The sequence below is a fragment of the Dromaius novaehollandiae genome, chromosome 4, assembly GCF_036370855.1.
Source record: "Dromaius novaehollandiae isolate bDroNov1 chromosome 4, bDroNov1.hap1, whole genome shotgun sequence".
Lineage (NCBI taxonomy): Eukaryota > Metazoa > Chordata > Aves > Casuariiformes > Dromaiidae > Dromaius > Dromaius novaehollandiae.
This window is the reverse complement of record NC_088101.1, coordinates 39,380,057-39,400,664: the sequence shown is the minus strand read 5'-3', so window position 1 is coordinate 39,400,664 and position 20,608 is coordinate 39,380,057. Positions and strand designations below refer to the sequence as shown.

Here is a 20,608-nt window from a genome sequence, read left to right as displayed (position 1 = left end):
ATCAGCAGTTTCAGGCCATCGCCTTGGTGAGAAAGCCTTGAAAACATCAACTGAGGCCACCATCAGCTACAGGGCAGCACCACTGCAAGAGCAATTCACACTTCCCCTCCTTGCTGCCATCCACCCACCCATGCTGCACCTGGAGCGCATTTGTGTGCCACACACTAAACCTGTCTGGGGCAATTAAGAAACTGTTCTAGCTGAAAGGTAACCCAGAACCTCCTCCCCCAACAACAACAACAACAACAAACACACAATAACACACAGGAGACCAATGCGGATCACTCCACAGCTACATACTGTGCCCAGCAACACAAAAGCAGAAACAAATGATATGACACTGAATGCTAAAGCTGGCAGTGCTGTTAAAAAGTTGATCACAAAACTCAATTTTGCATCAGGAAATGCATCAAAACCACACCTTGTTAAACCAAACACACGCAAAGGCAAAGGAGAAGGAGAAATCCACACATTTATGTTAACACTAGAGTCATTTAAATTAAATTCATATCTGATGTATAACAAGGCCGCACACACACAAAAGAATGCAGCTATGAAAAGGGTGCCTATTCATTTACACAATGCTAAGCATTCAAAAACGATTTTGCAGAAGTCTTGCTAACCTGTCTGGCAGAACAGTCTGTCCTCCAGACAACACAAATTAATTCTAAACAGAGAACCTGTTAGTTTTTAATCTCTTATAAGCAAGTACCTAGAATTCTGCAATAGTTTTCCGAATGCTGTTTTAAGGAATTATGCACAAATTAAAAAGGTATCCAGCAAGGGAGAAAATAGTTATTTAGCATAAGTACAGTTTTCAGCCAAGAACTCATAGTCCAAACTGGCTGTGATAAAAGCAGACTGGAAGTTTCTAAGCAGGCTCTGAATCAGGCTTCCTCTCAAAGTAGCACGAACAAAAATGCTCAGAAGTTCTAACTGCTTATGAAAAGACACCACCAGTTTATTGAAGAGAAATATAACATGATTTCAGATTAGATGACCCAAGAGATCCCTTACTGTTTTATGCTCCTAAGTTTTAGGGATGATTATACCAGATTCATCTGCAGAGGCAACAAGAGACCTCATAACAATCCTTTAACATCATTTTCTCCCCCCTGTTAAAACAAAGAGGTAGTCCTCGAAACTAGCCAGTTTCCCCACGGGAAATAACATCAGGTTAGAGCTCTCTGCCCTCCAGATCATCACACATTTTTTTTTCCCTAGTGCCTTTAATGCCATCCTTCTCCAGCCTGTGCTTCCAAGTAACACAAAATGAAATACATACCTAACTTAAACAAGCAACCACATTAATGCAAAATAAGTTACGAGTTTTTCTGTAAAGTACCCTTTAAATAGCATGTGGATTTCTTTTTTTAATTCAACGTGAGGGAGAAAAAGGTTGGGTGAACTTTTTCTTCCTCTGACCGCAGTTCAGAAGGGTATTATTTTACATAGCTCACAAGAGATAAATATCCTTAGGAGATCTACCACCTCTTCTTTGCATGCTTTTATCTGCCTGCGTTCCATATAGCCTTCGCTATTACTAGCTGGCTTCCACAACCTGCAGATGTCTGCAGCTTCACTGAAACAGGAAAGTACTGTTCACATTCACGTAATTCACATAATGCTAGCTCACCAACCACCATATTTTTAATTTTCCTGATTTCTCAGAATGATTCTGAGGGGGACTCTAGAAGAGGATTTCCCTGTAATTTGTAACCGATACTAATTCCCCTCTTGTCTGCCCATATATCCGTTATATCGGGTCATAAAAATGAGATTATAAGCTTGATTAGTTAAATACTATCTTTCTATTTTTATTTCTCTGTATCAATTATATATAAATATTATAATCATAATAACTTATATCATTAATCATAAATATTATTATAAATATTATATAAATTATAATTATTTGTGATTATATATTCATAAATTTCTAAGTGGAGGTTATAACTGTGTTCTTGGCCAAGCTGTCCCTTAACTTAAATAATTATTTTCTCCCCTGGATTTATCTTTTTTAATTTGCAGCATATCTTAAATACTACTGGCATATACATAATTACAAAAGTTACAGTCGAAATGAAGTCCTCGTGACTGAGGTTTACGAGTCATTCAACTTGGCATTTTCACGTGTAACTAAAAGGGAGGGAAATAGTTTATCAAAGAGAAAAGAGGAGGAAAAAAAAGGAGGAGAAATAGCCACTGCACGCAGTCATAGAACCAAAGGCTGGCACAGAAGGCAACCCCAAGCCTCTCTACAAATCAGTGTGTTTCCAGCAGATGTGGGAAAGGAGTAGGCAAAAAATGCACACGGAAAGGCCTCAAGTGATCAGAATTAGGAAGGAGAAGGAAAGAGAGAAAGAGCACACGTGAGGAAAGCTTTTTAGCATATTTTTTCAAGATTCCAGCATACTTCAACCTGAGGCAGATATCTGAACCAGAATCACAAGTCTGAAACTGCAAATTGGTACAAGAGTCATAATACGAGGAACAATCCCACTTCTGAGTAGGCTAGTACATGTTTTCTATTATACGTTGAATAGAATATGAGACCTATTTAAGAGTGGTGCTGTATTACCCTAACATATTCTGTGTTTCAGCTTCAAAGTACTGCAGGATTCAATGAATCTTTGTTGGTATTACTGAGGCAGTAAAGAAAAAACACAAAACTGTATTCTTCTGTAGTCTACAAAAACTACGATTTCTCTCTGATATGCAGTCAATGAGTGGGTTTTAAAGCGAAGGCACTGGGAACATGGAAAGACTCTCTGATCACACACACTAAAAAAAGAAAAAAAAAGAAAAGAAAAAGAAGAAGAATCTGTATCTGAAACCTTAACATCAGATTCTGGAAAGTTACCACATCTTAAGTACCTCTGGCTTACCAACTTATGAAAACACAACTTAGTTTAGAAGGCAAAAGCAGACTCAGTCTAGTACAGGAAATCACAGGTATCTGAATAACCTAAAGAGATTGCAATTTCCAATCATCAGTAGTCCTTTCTGTCTAACAAAAACATTACATAAAAAACAACTGTAAGTTCAAAAAGCACAGTAATAACTAAACAGAGAGCTTCCTGCACTCAAGGCCCAGAAGACTCTTAGCAATCACGGCGTGTATTTGTCACCACTTCTCATTCACCTCCAGACAAAAATCTGTACTGTCAGGAGGAAAATAATATGTTCTCTAGAGAACATTGGACACTTTGGATCTCTTTTTTCCTAGATGCTGATAAACCAATCCTGCCAAGGATAGTCTTGGATTACATAATGTATTTTTGGAAGAACAAATATTTTGCTTTTGGAATGCATCAAATCCAAAGCTTTTTAAAAGCAAGAAAACAAAACCACACACCAGGAAAAAAAAACAAAAACAAAAACAAAAACACATCTACATTCTGTTCCCTAAATTTGAGTGAAAAGCGAGCAAGAACATCAAGAGTTTCTGCTTTCGCATTTCTTAAAATGGAGAGAAATGAGGAAAGCATTATAAAATGGTGGAGACACTGCTCAAAAACTGGAACCAGATATAAAAATATTAAATAAACTGAAATTCATATAAATATAGGAAAATTTAAACAAAAAACTTACTTTGCTTAGATAGCCTGAAATCCTGTCCTCACTGAAATTAATGGAATAAGGATCTAACAAGATTTTAGAATAAAAAAATAGCTAATTCATAGTAATAGTCCTCACCAATTAAGATGCTGATTTCTATCAATAACTTGATATCATCCACATCATCATGACAGAAAGTAATTTTCAGTGCTTCTTCAAGCTACAGTTAGCAGAGAGCAGTCCATCAAAGCTTCTTTTAATAGAAAGGATACAGAACATCCTCAGAATGGCAAATCCTTTTTAAGGAGTTTTGAAAAGTGTGAGAGTAGCCAAGAACTATCTGTTCCCTTTAACACAATTAATTTTGAGCTCAGTATAGTCATAGGATTATACTGCATTTTATTTGAAATGAAAGTTTTTCCTCAGAGACTGAATTACATCCCATGTATCATAACCTACACCACTACCCAGGCTAGGTAGTATGAAAGATGCTAAGGCTTGTAGTTTGATAAATATAAGCTACTTTGCTTATCTTTCCCCTTCACATGAAAACACCAAACCCAAAACAGTAGTCCAGAAATCACAGTTCATGGATTTATGAACCAGTAAAAACACTCCCAGTAGCAAACCATGCCATTAAAAGCCTAACAAAAACAACAGATGGACCTTAAAATTTTAAAAGGGAAGTATGTTAAAATGTAGCTCTACTTCATACATGCATGATAGTGATTAAGAGAAAGAACATATAGAAGTGATTCATCCTGAGAAACTTCCCTCTGTGAGTAAAAAACCTGTTAGAAAGCACTGTTAATTTCTAAATATTCACTTTTGATTTAAAGATCATTTGATCAAAGACCTTGCAGGACTTCCCCAAATCGGTGGGATTTTTTTTCCCTGCTATTCACAGATTTGCCCAAAAGCAACTGACTGAAATAAAAACCTTTGTTTATCTCACCGTTGTTATCCATAATGCTGAGATAAGAACCCTCAACACAGTCGAGGGCCATCTCTGTTCTGTGCTGTGACAAGACAAGCAATTAAAGGAAAAGAGAGTTAGTGCACCCAAATAAACACACACTGCAACAGTAGCACAAGAGAGGGTTGTTTACAACACACAGTGGATTACAGGAAAGTTTCCCAAATTGTCGCTAAGCTGCCGATTTAAGTCTACAGGCCAGAGAGCAGATATACTAGCATGGGTCAGGAAGCAATAAAACTACAGTGGCATGGATGCAGCGCCATACAAATATGACTAACCTGCTTCTGAAGCTAATCTAGGTATCTCGACACAACATTTCCTAGCACTCCCTGCTCTGGGGTTTGGCCCTGCAGAGCCAGCATGGGTGCAGCCATGCCCACGGTCCTTTCTCGTACTGTCTTTGTACGAGAGCGAGACAGGGAGTTCCATCTGCTTCTCAAGAGCTACACTGAGGTGAAGATCTAAAAGTCTCACCCATCTGATAGATACGGAGGCGGGGAGGAGCAAAAAAGGAGGAATCATGTTTTAATATCCTCTAGATTATCCTGTCTCTGTCAGATGACAAAAGTAGAGATACGAAGAACAGGGATTCTCAGTGCTGCACTCTCCTTGGATCTTACAGACAGTGCTTTACCACAGTAACTGTCTCTTATTTACCACTTAATCAAAGGACCGAAAGGCACCTCAAAATCACCCAGCTCAAACCCCTGTGCCTGCTTCACAACTTGCATACGCTCGACTCCTCTGTTTTTAAAGGTATGCATAATTTTTTCTGGCAATCTATGGCAATGCAAGAGTGCCTAACAACCATGAAAACAGAACAGATCGTTGTGAGGAGCAAATGTGTGTACTTCACGTATTTAAAAACTGTTACCACATTGCCGACCCTCATTTCTTCACTACCTTTCTCTTCTTTCAAGCTAAAATAACACCTCTTAATCCATTCAATCATTCCTCCAGATACCCAAGTAGTCTTATTGCTCCTCTCTGGACTCTCTCCAATGAGTCCATACTTTTTTTTTTTTTAAATCCATCTTCAAAACTAGACACTCCCCCAATTCAGGCCTTTCCTCTGTCAGCAGAAAGATTACTTTACGTAACTTGCAGAAAAAATGTTTCTGTTCTCCCATCTGTGATGGGGTCACAGTTCACTAAGAACCAGAAAGGTCCTAAAGGCTTACTGGAGCAAACCTCAGGGTGAGGCAGGTACGCATTTGGTCTCTCTGGCCTTCTCTGATCACTCCCACCAAGTAAGTGGAAGGAACCAAGAGGCAGTAATCACTTTAAAGCAGCCTCACTGCCTTTGAAGGAAGGAATGGGACTGTGCTTTTGCTCATGCTTTTGCTATGCAAACTCCAGCCCCAACCTGCAAACCAGCGCTACTGAGGTGACCTTTGCTGGGGGCAGAATGCAACCATTCCGTGATGATATCGTGGCATGATATTCTCTAACTTTACAACAACATAACACTGTTGACTCAGATTCTGGTCATCCATTATAACCCCCAAATCCTTAAGAGGGGAAAAACAAAACAAAAAACAGAGAAACAAAAAACCCACAACATTATCTGCTGAGCCCATTCCCAGAGGAAACAATTCAAACAGCTTTGCACTTACCACAGTCTGTTCCTCTAGACATTCTTCAACGAAAGAGAGAAGTTTCTATCATACGGAGTCCAGATATCAGGGATCAACTGTTCCTCTGTTTGCAAAGTTTTCTCTGTTTCGAGAAATAAATCACATCAGTTTAACACAGTTTAATCTTCAAAAAATTCATATGGGCTACTGCTCAGTGTTTTGTCATCTTCTAGTGCTTTTGAAGAGTTTAATTCCCAGGAAAAATACTGGAACAAATAATCCAACAACTGAGTCTACAAGTGCTCATTTCCACTCCACCCCCAACAACACTCCTAAAGACAGACACTGTAATTGCTCTTCTCAGTCTCACAGTATTACACATTCTCCAGGAGTTAAGAACTGCAGCAGATCAGGGATTACATCAGCTCTTTTTATCCCTTCAATAATGCTTTTTTTAAATTTTTCAAATTTAAACTTATCTAAGTGCCCTATAACCTGCTCCTTCCTTATTCCAGCCTAGGACTTTATTATTTGCCTTGAATATCAACTGTGCTAGCCTCCTAGTCCCAGTTTCTCTTACTAAGGATGTGATGGAAAAAAAGACCTCTGTCTGCTTTGCATTATCTGCCAACAGCTTCAGTTTTCAAAGAGCAGCAAGCCTTCCTTGTGTTTCTTTTTACCATCACTATATTTCTGTAACGATTTCATGTTACTTTTTGTGAGTGAGCCTTTCTGAATGCTGCATTTTAGTGTTACATGCTTGTGCTATATTTTTATACCAGTGCTTAGTAACCTGACCTGGATTCTTTTCTCCTCTTCTTGTGTTTGAGGTTAAAGAGCTCACTAGTAGCCAAGCCAGCCTCTCCCCAATTTTCCTATTTTTCTCCAGAAAGGAACAATTTGCATTTCTGCCATTAACATAATTTCCTGAAGGAACAATCTCTCCTAAATTTCTTTTGCCCTTAACACACAGAACTGGTGGATAAGACCCATGCAAGTGCCTTACCCAAAGCTTGCCTTCCTAAATTTTATTGTTTTATTTTATTGTAAGTCCTCTTTCGCATCCTGTGAGCCAGACTTTCTCACTTGGTCACTCTCACGCAAGTTATCTGCCTTCTCTTGGTTAGGATAAAGGTTGGAAGAGCTCATCCTCTGGTTGTTTTGTCCATATTTAGTATCAGGAAAGTATCGCTTAGGTCTTTCAAGAACTTACTAGCAACCTGCATCCTGCTGCATTCTCTTCCCAACATTCCTGGGTAATTAAAATCCTGTGCTCCAGATGATTCCTGCTACGTGTCCACAAACATCCCCATCCAGCAAATCTTCCTGCCTTGGCAGCCTTCAGCAACCTCTACCAAAATAGTATCTGTGTTTTCTTTTTCACTCACAACTGATTAGCAGAACTGTTTATAACAGCAAAGTTTCTTTGTTTTGCCATCAACTGCTTTTTCAACTCCCTTATTCCATAGACTCAAATATTCCTGTTCTTAAAGAAGTCTCAAAAATAATGTTTTTATCTCTGAATATTTAAGCATATCTTGGCACGATAACTAATTAGACCACGTTATCTTCTGTCAGTGAGCCTTCTGTCACTGACCTCAATGCTGAGCGCTCCTGAAATGCTGCGATGGAGTTGATATCTCCTTTAAACCTAATCTTTTGCTACCTTAAGTGTTTGCCAAAATTCGGTAAAACGTTACTGCTAGTAATGAAATCTGTCCTCCTGCCAATACAGCAAAGTTTTATCCCCCATGCTTGCTGCTACCTCAAAAAAACCCAGTAACTTTCCACCTATTGATGCGCTGCACGTGCACCTGTTACGGCAATGATGAAGCGCACAGCAAGTGCTAGATTTAAGCCTTGCATAGTTTAGCACTTCCTAAACTAATACAACATCCACAAAATCTGAGGCATTACTATCACGTCTGAATTTTAAATAGTCAAGGGGAGGAATCAGACAACACTTTATTCATCTTTAACTCATTTAACTTTTAAAAATGTATCTGCACACAAAGTAATTCAAATGCTGTTGAATTTCACTGAAGGCTAATGGGAAATGTTCATGCAAATACAAGCCACGAATTCTGCTAATAATTTTCTTCCTTATAGGCAAAGGATAGAAGAAACATTAATGCTCAGAAAAGAGCTCAGATAGCTTCTTTATACACTGAAAGTCAAATAATTCAGTCGTTTTATTGAGCTGACTGGAATGTCATCAGAAACAAAGGACTGTACGCTTAAAAGCTTCTCTACTTCTTTAACTAGAGCAGTTGATCTAATAAAGGGTATTACCTCTATCTTTGACCTTTGCCCCTGTGTCCCTAATATGGGTTGGTAAATGTGATGATTTACCACTTGAATATCACAGAAAATGTGATATTAAAATCTTCCCAAATGGACTTACAGACATTTCTGGTTAATACATTTTGTCAAATAAATCGCTAAAAAACAACACTAACAAAATACATAACTTACAAGTAATACGCATCATAAATGCACTTTTGCTGAACTTAGTTATTTCTCTTCATATATTTAAATAAACTTTTTAAAATATATATATATATATAGAAGTTTTCTAAGTCCAAGGCCACCACCAGCATCCAAGCTAGACAAACCTAGCTCTATCTAGCCTAAGACGACTGCAAAACCAGCTCAATACTACTGTGTGTTCTGCTGTATCAGGGACCCCTTAAGCACAGGGCTGTTGCTGGCAACAATCACCACTGTAAAAATCATGCCAGCTAAATACTGCCGAGGGCAGATTTAACCACTGACATCCATAAAATTCCTGTGGTATCTGGCACCCAGTTCACACTAATATCTCCCAATGTTCCCATTGCTGGGACCAAAGCATTAAGAACAAAAGTTATCTGGAGGGAGAAGGGGAAAAATCAGTTTGTGCCCTCCATGTTTATTTTCTGTTTTTTGACTTTTAAGAAAACATAGTATTTTCACTTTGTATGTTCCTCAATGTATTAAAAAGTTTGAAGGAGCTGATGAAGAAGTTTCTAATGGTTTACACAAAACCACTCCAAGCAGGCAAGCATAATTAATCTTAATGCCAGTGAGGAATTCAAAAAGGAAATTATCCTGTTACACCTAGCAGCGTCAAAAGTAATTGCAAACTGCATGTCCTATGCATCCCTGCATTCAAGGACAAATGCTAACGCACACACACAGGAGAAGACCAGAAAATCAGCTGAACACCCCCCCCCCCCCCTTTCCAACCTGAGAATCACAAGCCCCAGCAAGGCCGATTCCCCCAATCCATGCCAAGGATATCTGGGTGGTTAAATAACAACGTAGGAGCAAAACAAGGAGCAGCACACCCTTCTCTGAAGAAGCTGACGCTTCACAGAAAAATAGTTGGCTGCCTAGTCTTTGTCATAGCTGTACCTCACCCAGGCAAGCATGAGAGGAAACCCAGCACGTATTCCAGGTCACATGCCCAGAGGAAGAGAGCCATCATCTCCGTCGTGAATCCACATCCCTTGTGGTTGAGAGCCTGTGTTCACCCCTTCCTGCAAAGCCTAGCACTGACAATAATGCTGGTTTCTCATAGATAAACTTCTGTCATCAATGGGTTTTCTTACAGGAACACAATATGAATTTATCACACCATGTACTAAAACATGTATTTATGGCACAGACAGAGCAATAAAAACGTGCAAACAGGAAACAACACAGCTATGTTTAGTACAGCACACTGGTCCAGTGTAACAAGATACTGACGCACAAATGTTTCAACCTTAGCATGTTATTATAAAAGCAATACCTTCTTACTCAGAGACGCTTCTCCCCTTGCATGTCCAAGATACATATACTTCTAAAAACAAACCTCCACTATTCCTAATGCGATGCTAGTACAGCAGTGGAACAGCAAGCCAAATTTTCTCTGCCTCTCAAGCTTGTTGTATTACCCTAGGGCAACAGCCTGCCTCTAAATGTGCCTTTTTAGCCACATCAAACTGAGTTAACACAATTCAGTTTAAAACCCCACACTTCTTTGGGTGTCTGGCTGCATTACAGTGTTTGTTTGTTCTTTAAGGACACAACTTAGGTGTCCAAGAACAAACATCTGAAAAATGTTTAGTTATTACAAGTATATTAACTGTTGCTAACAAAATTAACTCAAAAGTACAATATTCTCAGACATATGGTTTCCCTCCTGTTTGTTCTCAGTGGTACCTGAGGTTTTACTACAGGTTTGGTTAATAGCTAAAAAGCTGGGGGGGGGGGGGGGGGGGTTTAAAGGTATAATTAGGAAATCCTTCTAGCTATGAGCTCTTTTGCTGGCATCATTTTTTCTGTTCCCCAAGCAAATTAAACTACTACTAGAATAGTGACTACATTAGGGCTACTTCTAACGAAGTTTTTCACAAAAATAAATCTTATCCTCAACCAACACAGTATACTGGCAACTTGTTAAATGTGAACTACAGTGTGGAGAGTAAGGGGAGCAATTGCCTTTTATCAGCAGTTATTTCAGCAAAGACCATAGCACATATGTTTTTATTGCAACACAGGCTTTTTTGGTTTTTTTTTTAAACAAACTGGACAAGTTATACTAATGGATGCAACTGTAACTATGTAAAATTGTGACTATCTGACTGTTTGGAGACTTGATTAGAGGTACAAGAGGAGAAGATGACATTTGACTATGCATCCACAGTTAAGTGGCAAAAGTTACATAAAAAGAATTTGCCTGACATTTTTAGTACTAATCTAGCTACACATTTCCCACCCACACACAGAAGCAGGTAATATGCCCTCTACAAAGCTAATTATTATTAGCCCAGAATTAACCATCATAGTCTAACAGATACCACCACTGTGCTGGTAGGCAATTCAGTATTACTTTTTACTTTGACAGGAAGGGAGAAGGTTATTGATTTCCCAATAATTTACCCACTTCGGGGAGCCACCATAGTGTGAAGGAGAATAAATTCTAGGACAAATTCTGCAAACACCACGAAAACGTGCCGCATTCAGAGACAAAATAAAGCAACTCAAAGCTTTACGTACACCTTACACAGTCTAACTCAGAATCTCATTCCTCCTTTTCAGGTGGCAGTTGATTTTGGAGGGAGAAAAAAAAAAGTGTTCTTTGTATGTATGGAACTACTGCTTCAGGTCTCCTGCATGCAGATGTCATATTTGTGTCATGTTTCTGAACTTTTCTCTGTAAATAAAAGCTAATCCCACCACATACCAAAGCTAACATGTTCTTAGATCCTGCTTGTCTTTGTGTACCTTGGGCCTCTGCCACTGCCTGTCACAAGCTCTTCCCTTACCTGGTCTGCTTTCATTCCATGCAGAATTGCATCACCTGGACAAGTCCTTCTAGATCACCTCTGAAATGAATTTTTTGGCCATACAGTTTAAATAGGAAAGTAGGAAAGCACTCTTATTGTACCATCAATGAGACTCATTTACTAAAAGATACCTATATGTAGAAACAGGAAGTCTTGCATGATCAATGCTGTAAGGCAGAAAGTAAGGCAAGGTGCTTTCCCAGAAGTTCTTCAGTCTTTATAACGCTAACTTTAGCTGTGAATCTCAACACCTCCAAACCTCCATAAGCAGACACTTTAAAATGTACCAATATAAATTACACTAATTATTCCAGAACCAGTTATTGCTGTATGGATTCACATACGTATTCAAAATAACTGTTCTTTTGGTTTAGCCTAGTCAGTTTTCAGACTTGAGACAGTCTAACTGACCGTCCCTGTCTGCACAATGCACTCCCACTTTCGAAAAGGATGAGTCAAACCAGGAAAAGGCACTCTTTCTTGGAATTGGACAGTTCAGTTTTTAATGGTGCAGCAATTATTAAAAAATAGCCATGCCAGTCGCTACTTAAAAGCCTTTATTTTGCCTCTGTGCTATACTGCAAGAAGGACTGAGAGAAATTCAGAGTTTCCAGATTGATAGTGCCCCAGCTTCTGACCAGGGCTGGCCTTTGCAGTATCTTTTGGAAGCACTCCAAGGTTGCCTATTTCAACTCCTCTAATACCAGAGCATTAGAAGTGCTTCTATTATATACCTAAAATACAAGCATCCACTGTCATGTGATACGTTACCTGAAATACTTGCAAAAACGGAGGAGCTACCGGGAGCAGAACGCAGTACATGAAAGCAGCATTTGTCAACAGCCTTCCTTGATGCCCTCTTTCCTGGGGGGTTCCTCAGAGGTGGATGGGGAATAGGATTTAATCCTAGTTGTAGGTCAGACAGTCTTACGCTAAATGATTATCTGGTGAGGCTGAGATCACAAGTAAGCTAATGATGCCAAGTCAGCATGTCTGAATACAAGGAATGGTGGGGGGGGGGGGGGGGGAAGAGCGCACCTTAGAGATTAAGTGTCTGTAAAAGTGAAATATAGTTATAAAATTGTGACAAAAAGGATGGCTGGAACAAAAGGTCAGAAGACCCCTGTCCTCAGCAACAGATAACAAACAACACTGAAACAAATACCAACTGCTCTAGACATGTCAGAACACAGAGAACGTGCACCTCTCTCAAACGTTTGAGAGAAAGTACGAGTCACAATAAAATTATTCTAGGATGCACTAACCTGAATTTTAAAAACTTGAGTAAGCAACTCAAGCATTTAAGAACCAAACCATACTTCCATAAATCTAATTAAAATCTGAAAAGTTCCTGCAATGAAACCTTCTGCCAGCATCACAAAGGAGTATTTGTTTACTAATAAAGAAAGATACACAAGGTTGGAAGAGCAGCATTTGTGAATAAACCCTTAAAAAAAAAAAAAAAGAAATTCCACACACAAAAAAACACGCACCTTAGAACTTGATGTATATCAAAATATTCTCAATAACCCTTCAATGAAAGCAGTTCAACAGAGAAACTGAAGCTTCAGATGCTGCCAAAAGTCTATAAATCTGAAGACTTAAGCTTAAAAGGCTTCAATGCATAATCTTTTGAAAAGAATATGCACATATAGATTTCTAAAACTCAGTTTCATGTCAGGATCAAATAAAACCACGTCAGCAGCAGTTTCTCCAGTTTTACTTCTCGTAGTTTTGGATTCTATAAAGTTTTTGGAATAAAAATCACAGGGCATAATCTGCTTTTTACTGGTATCAGCATACAGTTTAGACACAAAATGGATGCAGTAAAGTTAAAAAAAACAACAACGAAGAACAAATTAAGAATGTAAATGAAGTTATGCTTCATCTGTGGGCTTTGGCATTACAGTTTTCATCATTTAAACAGAATTCACTTATTTTTCTAAGCACATATCGTCAATCTTCACCACTCAATGAATAGATAAAAATAGCTGTTAGTAGAAATTGATGGAAAACATTTATCTTGATTCAGAAGGATGACAGAAAAAGGCGTTTGGATGTTTCATCAGCTTCAAAACTGCAACCACCATCCTCATACCAATATATCAGTGGTACAGTCTTGCCCTTTGAAACCATTTGTAATTTACAGAAAGGATTGTAAGGTTTTCTGTTTCTCCCTTTGACCTTTATTAAAACAGAGCCAGTGAGGGACAAAAAAAAATGCAGCATTAGGTCCTAATTCCTAAATTAGTTTCAAATCAGGCAACTCTTTATACACAGCCCAGCAAAAGTAAGGCAACATGAATAATATGAAAACCCTAATCTGATTTCAGTCCTTCAGGTATTATATCACCTTCCAATTGCCATTTTCCTTAAAGGTTTACTTCCACAAATTACAATACAAAAAGAGGTCAGGCCAGGAACACAGGTCTGTACTGCATCACCTAACAGTATTCTTATACTGCTGTGTGGGAGATCCCTTAGCATGGACAGTTTATTACCACTCCCTCTTCTCCCTGAAAATAAAAGTGAGATGAAAGCATCATGCTTAGCCACTAAGGAGGTGAGGCCCCAAATCCTTCTTATGGCTACAAAGATGAATGAAAACAGTGTTGTACGGATGAATAATGCAACTACAAACTCTTGTGCAGCATCAGATTCACACTGATAACAGAAAACATCTAGATAGAGAGGACATGGGCAGATCCTGAAGTCTTTATCTCCTCAACCAGAAGAAGCATGATGCTTTGTTAAACTAACACATTTCTTCTGGGGCATTTATGTTTTTCTTATCAATGACTGAGCTATATTAATACAAACTTTAAAACTAACCGCATGGAGAGGGTGGGGAGGAAATCAGAGTGACATCTGCAAACGCTACCAAATGTGCCTTGGCCTTTCTAACGTACAGAAACCACATGTCCCAATCTGGCAAACTCTCTTACACCGGCAGGTCGGTCCTTCGCCCAACATCCTCGGAGGCGACGTGTCTGTCTGCACCCACAGCTCTGTCCGCATGGAGCAACTCAAAATCACGCCTAGTTAGTATCGATGACCCGAGGTGACAGCACACGCTTACACAAGCGAACGCCACGCCGCCGGTGCGTCCTCGCTGCCTCCGAGATAAGAGGAGCAGGGAAACCGCCTCAGCAGGGCGGCCCGCTCCTCCGCTTACCTGGGGCCCGGAGCTGCCGAGGCCTCTACCTCAGGCTGGCACCGCAGGGCGACGCAGACGTGACAGCGCCTTCGGAGGTGTGGTGAGCGGCGTCATGAATTTCCTTAAGGGAGGAAAAAAAGAGAAAAAGTTGACATTACCAGGCTGTTAAAACAGGAGTCAGAACTCAAACGTAATGTCACGCAGCTGACAAAAAAAAACACCCTGGCGCCAGGTGACCCGCTGGTGAAGAGCGGCTCTTCTCGGTCATCCTGCCACACGAGTCCGCGCGGAGCAGCGGGGCCGCCGGCGCCGCCCGCCCCCGCCGCGAGCTAAGGGGATTTACCGGCGATTTATCCCCTGACCTACATCCTCCCCCCGGCCCGCCGCCATTACCAGGCGGCAGCCGCCCAGCGCCGGGCCGCGGCGGCACCCGGCCCGGCCACGGCCACGGCGGCACCGGGCGAACAGCAGAGCCGCCGTTAAAGCCGCCCCAAGCGGCTCCGGCGCCCGCCCGCCGCGGGCACGTCCCGGAGCGGCGCCAACCGCCGCCCCCAACCGCCTACCTGCGCCACCCGTCCGCCGCGGCGGAGTTTCCTCCCGGCGGGGCGAGGCGGGGGGGAAGGAGGGGGGGTAGGCGGCCGCCCAGGTGAGCCCGGGCGGCTCCGGGGCAGCCGGGGCCGGCGCTAATCCCGCGGACGGGGGCGCTCCGCGGGGCTCCCTCCCGTCGGGGCCGGCCGCAACTTGTCGGCGACGGCCAAGTTCGCGCAACACAGGGCGCGGGGGGCCGCGCCCGCGACTCGGAGCCGCCACGGCGGGGCGGAGCCGCGACCTGCCGAGGTGAGACCCGCCCGCCGCCGCCGCCCCCGCGGCGCCCCCTGCCGGCCGCCCCGCGCTGCCTGTGGTGAGGGGAGCCACGGCGCGGCCTTGTCCAGCCCCCCCCCCACACCCCTTTCTTTTTAGTGCTCTTTGCAGCACGCCGCCCCCCCGACCGGCAGCACTGCCCACGGCCGCTGTAATTCTGCCCCGTGACTTTTAGGCCAGAATTAGAGATAATTCTCTAATGATATAAACTACATAGCTCTTACTTTACAGACCTTACTCTATAACGGGGATAGACTGCTCTGGTGAGTAGTTAAGCGTGATTTGCTGTGATATTGTGTTTTCCTATTATTTTTTTTAAAGGCTTCAGATAAATTAATTATGTTGCCAGGGTGCTGATTGTGATTTCGCTAATGACTCAAAACAGAAAGAGAAGCTAGTCTATTAGAGCAGCAGCTCATTTAAATAGAAATATAATTCACCAAACATAGCGCGTGCCCTGTGAGCTGAGGAAGTGTTCTCTCCAAGCGCTCGGTGTAACTAAGGAGTGATTTACCAAGATTACTAACTTATTAGAGCCTCACAAACTGATTCAAAACTAGAAACACCAGCATTAAGATTTCCCAACCCGGGACAAAACCATCAGCCAAAAATCCAGTCAGCGTATCAGAAATGAGAGAGCTGATGTCCTTGAATCAGGTTCCTCCACTTGGAGGGGCTGGAAGAGCTAAAGCTAATCTTGAGGAGAGAAAAAGAAAGAGAGAAGCCATTTCCAGAGACTGTAGTTCCTCAGTCTTCTGCTATTTTTTAATTACTTTCAGAGTAGCAAGATGGGATATTTGCACAGCATCATTCTTGAAATGCAAATGCTGTGGTAGAGGTGCTCAGTGGACCTACTAACATGTCGTCCCTCTCACAGGCCAAATCACGAGTGAATGTTGCTCAGACCTCTGGGCATTTTTGCGTAAGATCCCGTATTTCTTACCATTTTTTCAGGAAGCAATTTCACTATACTGCCACAGAGCCTGGATATATCGGTGACATTCAGTGTCTGCCCAGGTTGCCAGAGTGGAAGCCAGCGTGAGGCACCCTACTAGCTGGACCTCAGTAAAGTTAGCACGGGAATTTGGTAAAGTTATTTAGAGGACTTTAGCAGAAATTAAGAGGATATTTCTGGTTAGATTGTTCAGTCTCAGAAAGAGAGGAGCCGTCAGCCAGCACACAGATAAAAGGCGCCCTTTGTGTGAACCGTCCCGTCGTAAGCAGATCATTAAGTAGTGAGCTTCTGACACAGCGTCTGCTATGGATGCTGATACCATCTATTTCAGTTCTTTCTATTTCTGCTCTAAGCATTTTAAAAACACTCCATAATTATTTTTCCTGTGATAATGAGGTTGAATCAGAGATAGCTGTCCCTTTACATCCCTATCTCTTAATCATTAGATAAGCTGTTCTATCACACAGAGTTAGAGGAGATGGAAATACAGCGATGGATTATCACAAGCTCCCACTAATCCTCCTAGTGGCCCTCTTTATTTTGAAGATGTTCTTAACTACTAAGAAATACTTCTCCAAGACGTAACAGTAAGAGGCACAGCATTTGAACACAAACACAATTGACTGACAGGATAGTTGCAAGTAAAAAGTTAACATGAGTTTTCAGCAAAAAGCATTTGCCAGTCTTGAATGTTGTTTCCTCAGTACAAGTGTGCAGTGTCTTAACTGAAGTTTACGCAATAATTACAAACAATTTTTTATTTATGGCAGTTAGAGAATATAACAATATATATGCTCTGGTTTTGGTCACCAGTTTTACTCCATGCAATAGTGAGGCTTATTGAAGAAATTCCTGGCAGTTTCTGCTTTCTGTGACCCAAGGGCATGCCTGCAGCATCAAAAAAGATTATACTCTCGCACATAAAAATGGTCAAGTGTGTTTACATTTACATAAGTAACACAGAAAGCTTTTACAAGAGCTCTTTTCCTGTAAGTTTCTATGGCATTTTTTTCACTCTGTGTATTTTTAACGTGTAAGGATTTGGTCATTAAGAAGTGTGCTTTGTGCAAAATATTTAATTACACTCTCTAACTCCAAGTTGCAGGTGCACTACCAATAGATAGAAATAATTTCATTTAAAAAACAAGTCACTATCAACAAACCAGAATGCTTGCTGTAGATTAAGTGCCCTCACTTCTTAGATATGATCTAAATATGCTCTAGATATGATCTTAGTAAAACAAACCTATAATTCATTTGCTTCTTAGTAAGAGATCTGACTTCCAGGGAAAGAGGTAGAGAATGAAGATGTTGTGTTTAAGAACAAAGAGGATGCAGGAATGTGTTATCAGAGTCATGATATATGTCATGTAGCAGGCTTTCTTCCACGCCTTCTGCGAGCAATAAGAAAAAAGATCAGCTTTAAATCTTCAGAAGGGAGCTTAAAGAATTTCCTCTATACATACGCTAAACCCTTCATACTAAGAAAGAAAAACAGTGTATTTTAAATACTTATGAAGAACATTTGTTACTTGTATCTAAATCATATTTCCTCTGAATGGTATAAACCATGTTTATCCCTTAATGCTCGAAGATGTCCCCAAGTTCTTTTGAGATACAGTTTTGCAGACAGTTTGCTTCAATGCACAATTTGCAATGTAATGCCGTTCTGAAGTCATTCCTATGCGAAAGAGAAATGTTCTACTTGCATGGATAGAATCCAGACACGTGGCTGGACTGGTTACTAATAAAAATGTTGATCCTAATTGGGAACTAATATGTTAGCTTTCAGTGCTTAAGCAATATATTTGTGACTTGGATGAATACAAGAAACCTAAAGATTGCTAAGGAAAAGAGAGAATGCATTCTGAAATGTCTGTCCTTTGATGAATGGAAACAGTTTAAAAGATTTCATAATCTAACTTAGTTGATATTTGCTGATTTACCTGTTTCAAGACAACTCTTTCAATCAAAGAAAGTTTGTTAAAGAAGTTACATAATAGAGTTTAGCTACAAAGACTCACCTTTGACCATTTAAAATCAGTAATTTATGAGTCAAAACAGGTTCACTGCACCTTTAACAAAATTATTTTTCCTCCTTAAAAGCAGATTTGGTTATCTATGATACATTGTAAGGGCCTGACACTAATTTTGGGAATAAGTTAATTCAGTCTGCTTCAAAAATCAGTCCACTCATAGTCTGTAATTTCTCATATGCAGTAAGATGGCACAGGTCAGCACTGCTATCAGAAGAAGCAATTTGCCTTCTTCCACCCACTCCGTCCCTCCCTACACTTCCAGCTTCGCTGGTACAATCAAAGCAAATTTATTCACCTGTTTAATAAACCAGATCAGTTCCCTGATCCATGCTAAAACTAACCTCCTTTTTTATGATTAATATGGTTCAGTTTTCTGATCCAGTTCACCTGCAACCACATAAATCCTTATCCTGGCATAAAAGAGGGAGCATCATGAGGGCAGGATTGAGCTCGGACTACATAAATTGTCTCAAAGTATATGTGAAACTGAAAGTATGATTCCAAAGCTTAATCTCTTCTAACAGATAGACATCTAGAAACAATTGTACTCTATCCCATTGTTTGTGGGTTTTTTTCTTTGACTGTCTAAATAATTACAGTTACTGTTTGTTTATATTTATTATTTATTTACTATTTATTATTTACTATTTATTACAATTCTTCCACTTGATATTAATTGTGATATCCCCTAAGACTTAGCAAAGAATCTTATGGCAAAACAGCCCAGCTTTTTGGTTATTATTGGCTGCCAGAGTTGCACATCTGGGTGGTGAACAGCTGAATAAAAATTAGAGCAACCTGCAGAGTGCTTTGTTTATATCAGAAATATTCCCAGTTGTACTTGGGTTTCAAGGCACTGCACTGGTGGCGTATTCCCACTGTGCCATTTCTAGCTGTACACAGTGTTGCAGCGTTGCCTTTTCTCCCAGCATGTCCAGTTATAAGTATCCTCTAACTTCACAACTTAATGCCTAGAATACATTGCATAAGACAATTGGATTTAGGTATATTAGAGAAAAGCATAGAGAAAGGCATCGTAATAAGAGGTAAATGGAATCAGAAAATGCTAGATTTAGTTTTGGTGGATAGCCATTAGTTCAGTAGATTTTCTCAATTCCAGTAGGTTTCATATTCTTAAAGAAAGTTCTCAGACAAATAAATCACTTGTAAGTATTTCTCCGTTATTAACTCTCCCTTCCCGCTTCACCGTGATTGACTCAGTGACAGCTTTTTCACATTATTAGCTTGAATTCTTCACACCACTTGGCCCAGAAAGTGACCTACTTGCACTACTGTATTATGGCCATGCCACAATCAGCAAGGCTAAATCTGAGGAAAGCTTTCTTAGCTTTGTTTTACCCTTTGCACTAAGCTAAGCATTCTTTCAAATTAAAAAAAAAAAAAAACAAGCAGAAAGGTTAGAGAGGTTGTGAATCTGGAAAAGAGCTAGAGCACATGACTTAGGCAGATCAAAAATTATAGTAAACTGGGGCAGTTACAAGTGGAGGAGGAACACGAAATTACATCCGTGCATAACATAAATTGTATTTTCTGAGAGAGAAGATAATTCCAAGAAAAGACGGTGTTCACAGGGGATTCCTGTGCTGATACAGTACATAACCATCAGCTTTAGAGTATTATTTTTTAACATCCACACAGAACACTGAAGCTTTTAAGGTACTCTGTGCCTGGGGGGCACATACAATGAAATTGCAACTGGTTTACCTTAAAGACAAGTGATTAAGACACATCTTGCCAGAGATAAACTAGGTATTCAAGGTTAACTCAATAGTTAAATCAGATGTATGCAGTCAAACATATATCTTTTCTATTAAGTCTAATTTTTGTAAAGATCATCTTCCCCACAATTTAAATTCTTTTGAAGACAACAGAGCTATGGAGTATTATTCCCTGTTTCCTGTGATGTAGCCAATCTTCATTTACCAGTTGCAGGTTTCTTATAGTTCCTCTTTCCACTGAGAAAGCCTCTGGTTCCTGACAGACCTTCTAATACCCCATGGTACTTTGCAGCTTTTTAAATATTGAAACCATCAGATCTACACACCTAAATGTTATTCAAGTTGATTTGTGGAGTTAAGAACACTTAAGAGACAATAATGCCATTTTCAATATTGAATAAATGCATGACTTCACTAGATAAAGC

At 40.3% G+C, this 20,608-nt stretch overlaps 1 protein-coding gene across 6 annotated transcripts in view; it reads right to left on the bottom strand.

Moving 5' to 3' along the window:
- The window catches only part of FHIP1A (FHF complex subunit HOOK interacting protein 1A), a 97,150-nt gene extending 81,769 nt beyond the window's left edge, over positions 1 to 15,381 (bottom strand). For 3 of the 6 annotated variants that reach the window (XR_003259862.2, XM_064510817.1, XM_026104950.2), the window contains exons 1-3: positions 15,153 to 15,381; positions 14,608 to 14,710; positions 6,157 to 6,259 (exon numbers count right to left, since the gene is read on the bottom strand). The gene's annotated coding sequence lies outside the window, so the exon portion shown is untranslated. Of the gene's footprint in view, positions 1 to 4,516; positions 4,581 to 6,156; positions 6,260 to 14,607; positions 14,711 to 14,982; positions 15,042 to 15,152 lie in introns of those variants that run through there. The other 3 variants (XM_026104952.2, XM_026104955.2, XM_064510818.1) reach the window with 3 other exon arrangements.
- Positions 15,382 to 20,608: the final 5,227 nt, after the last annotated feature.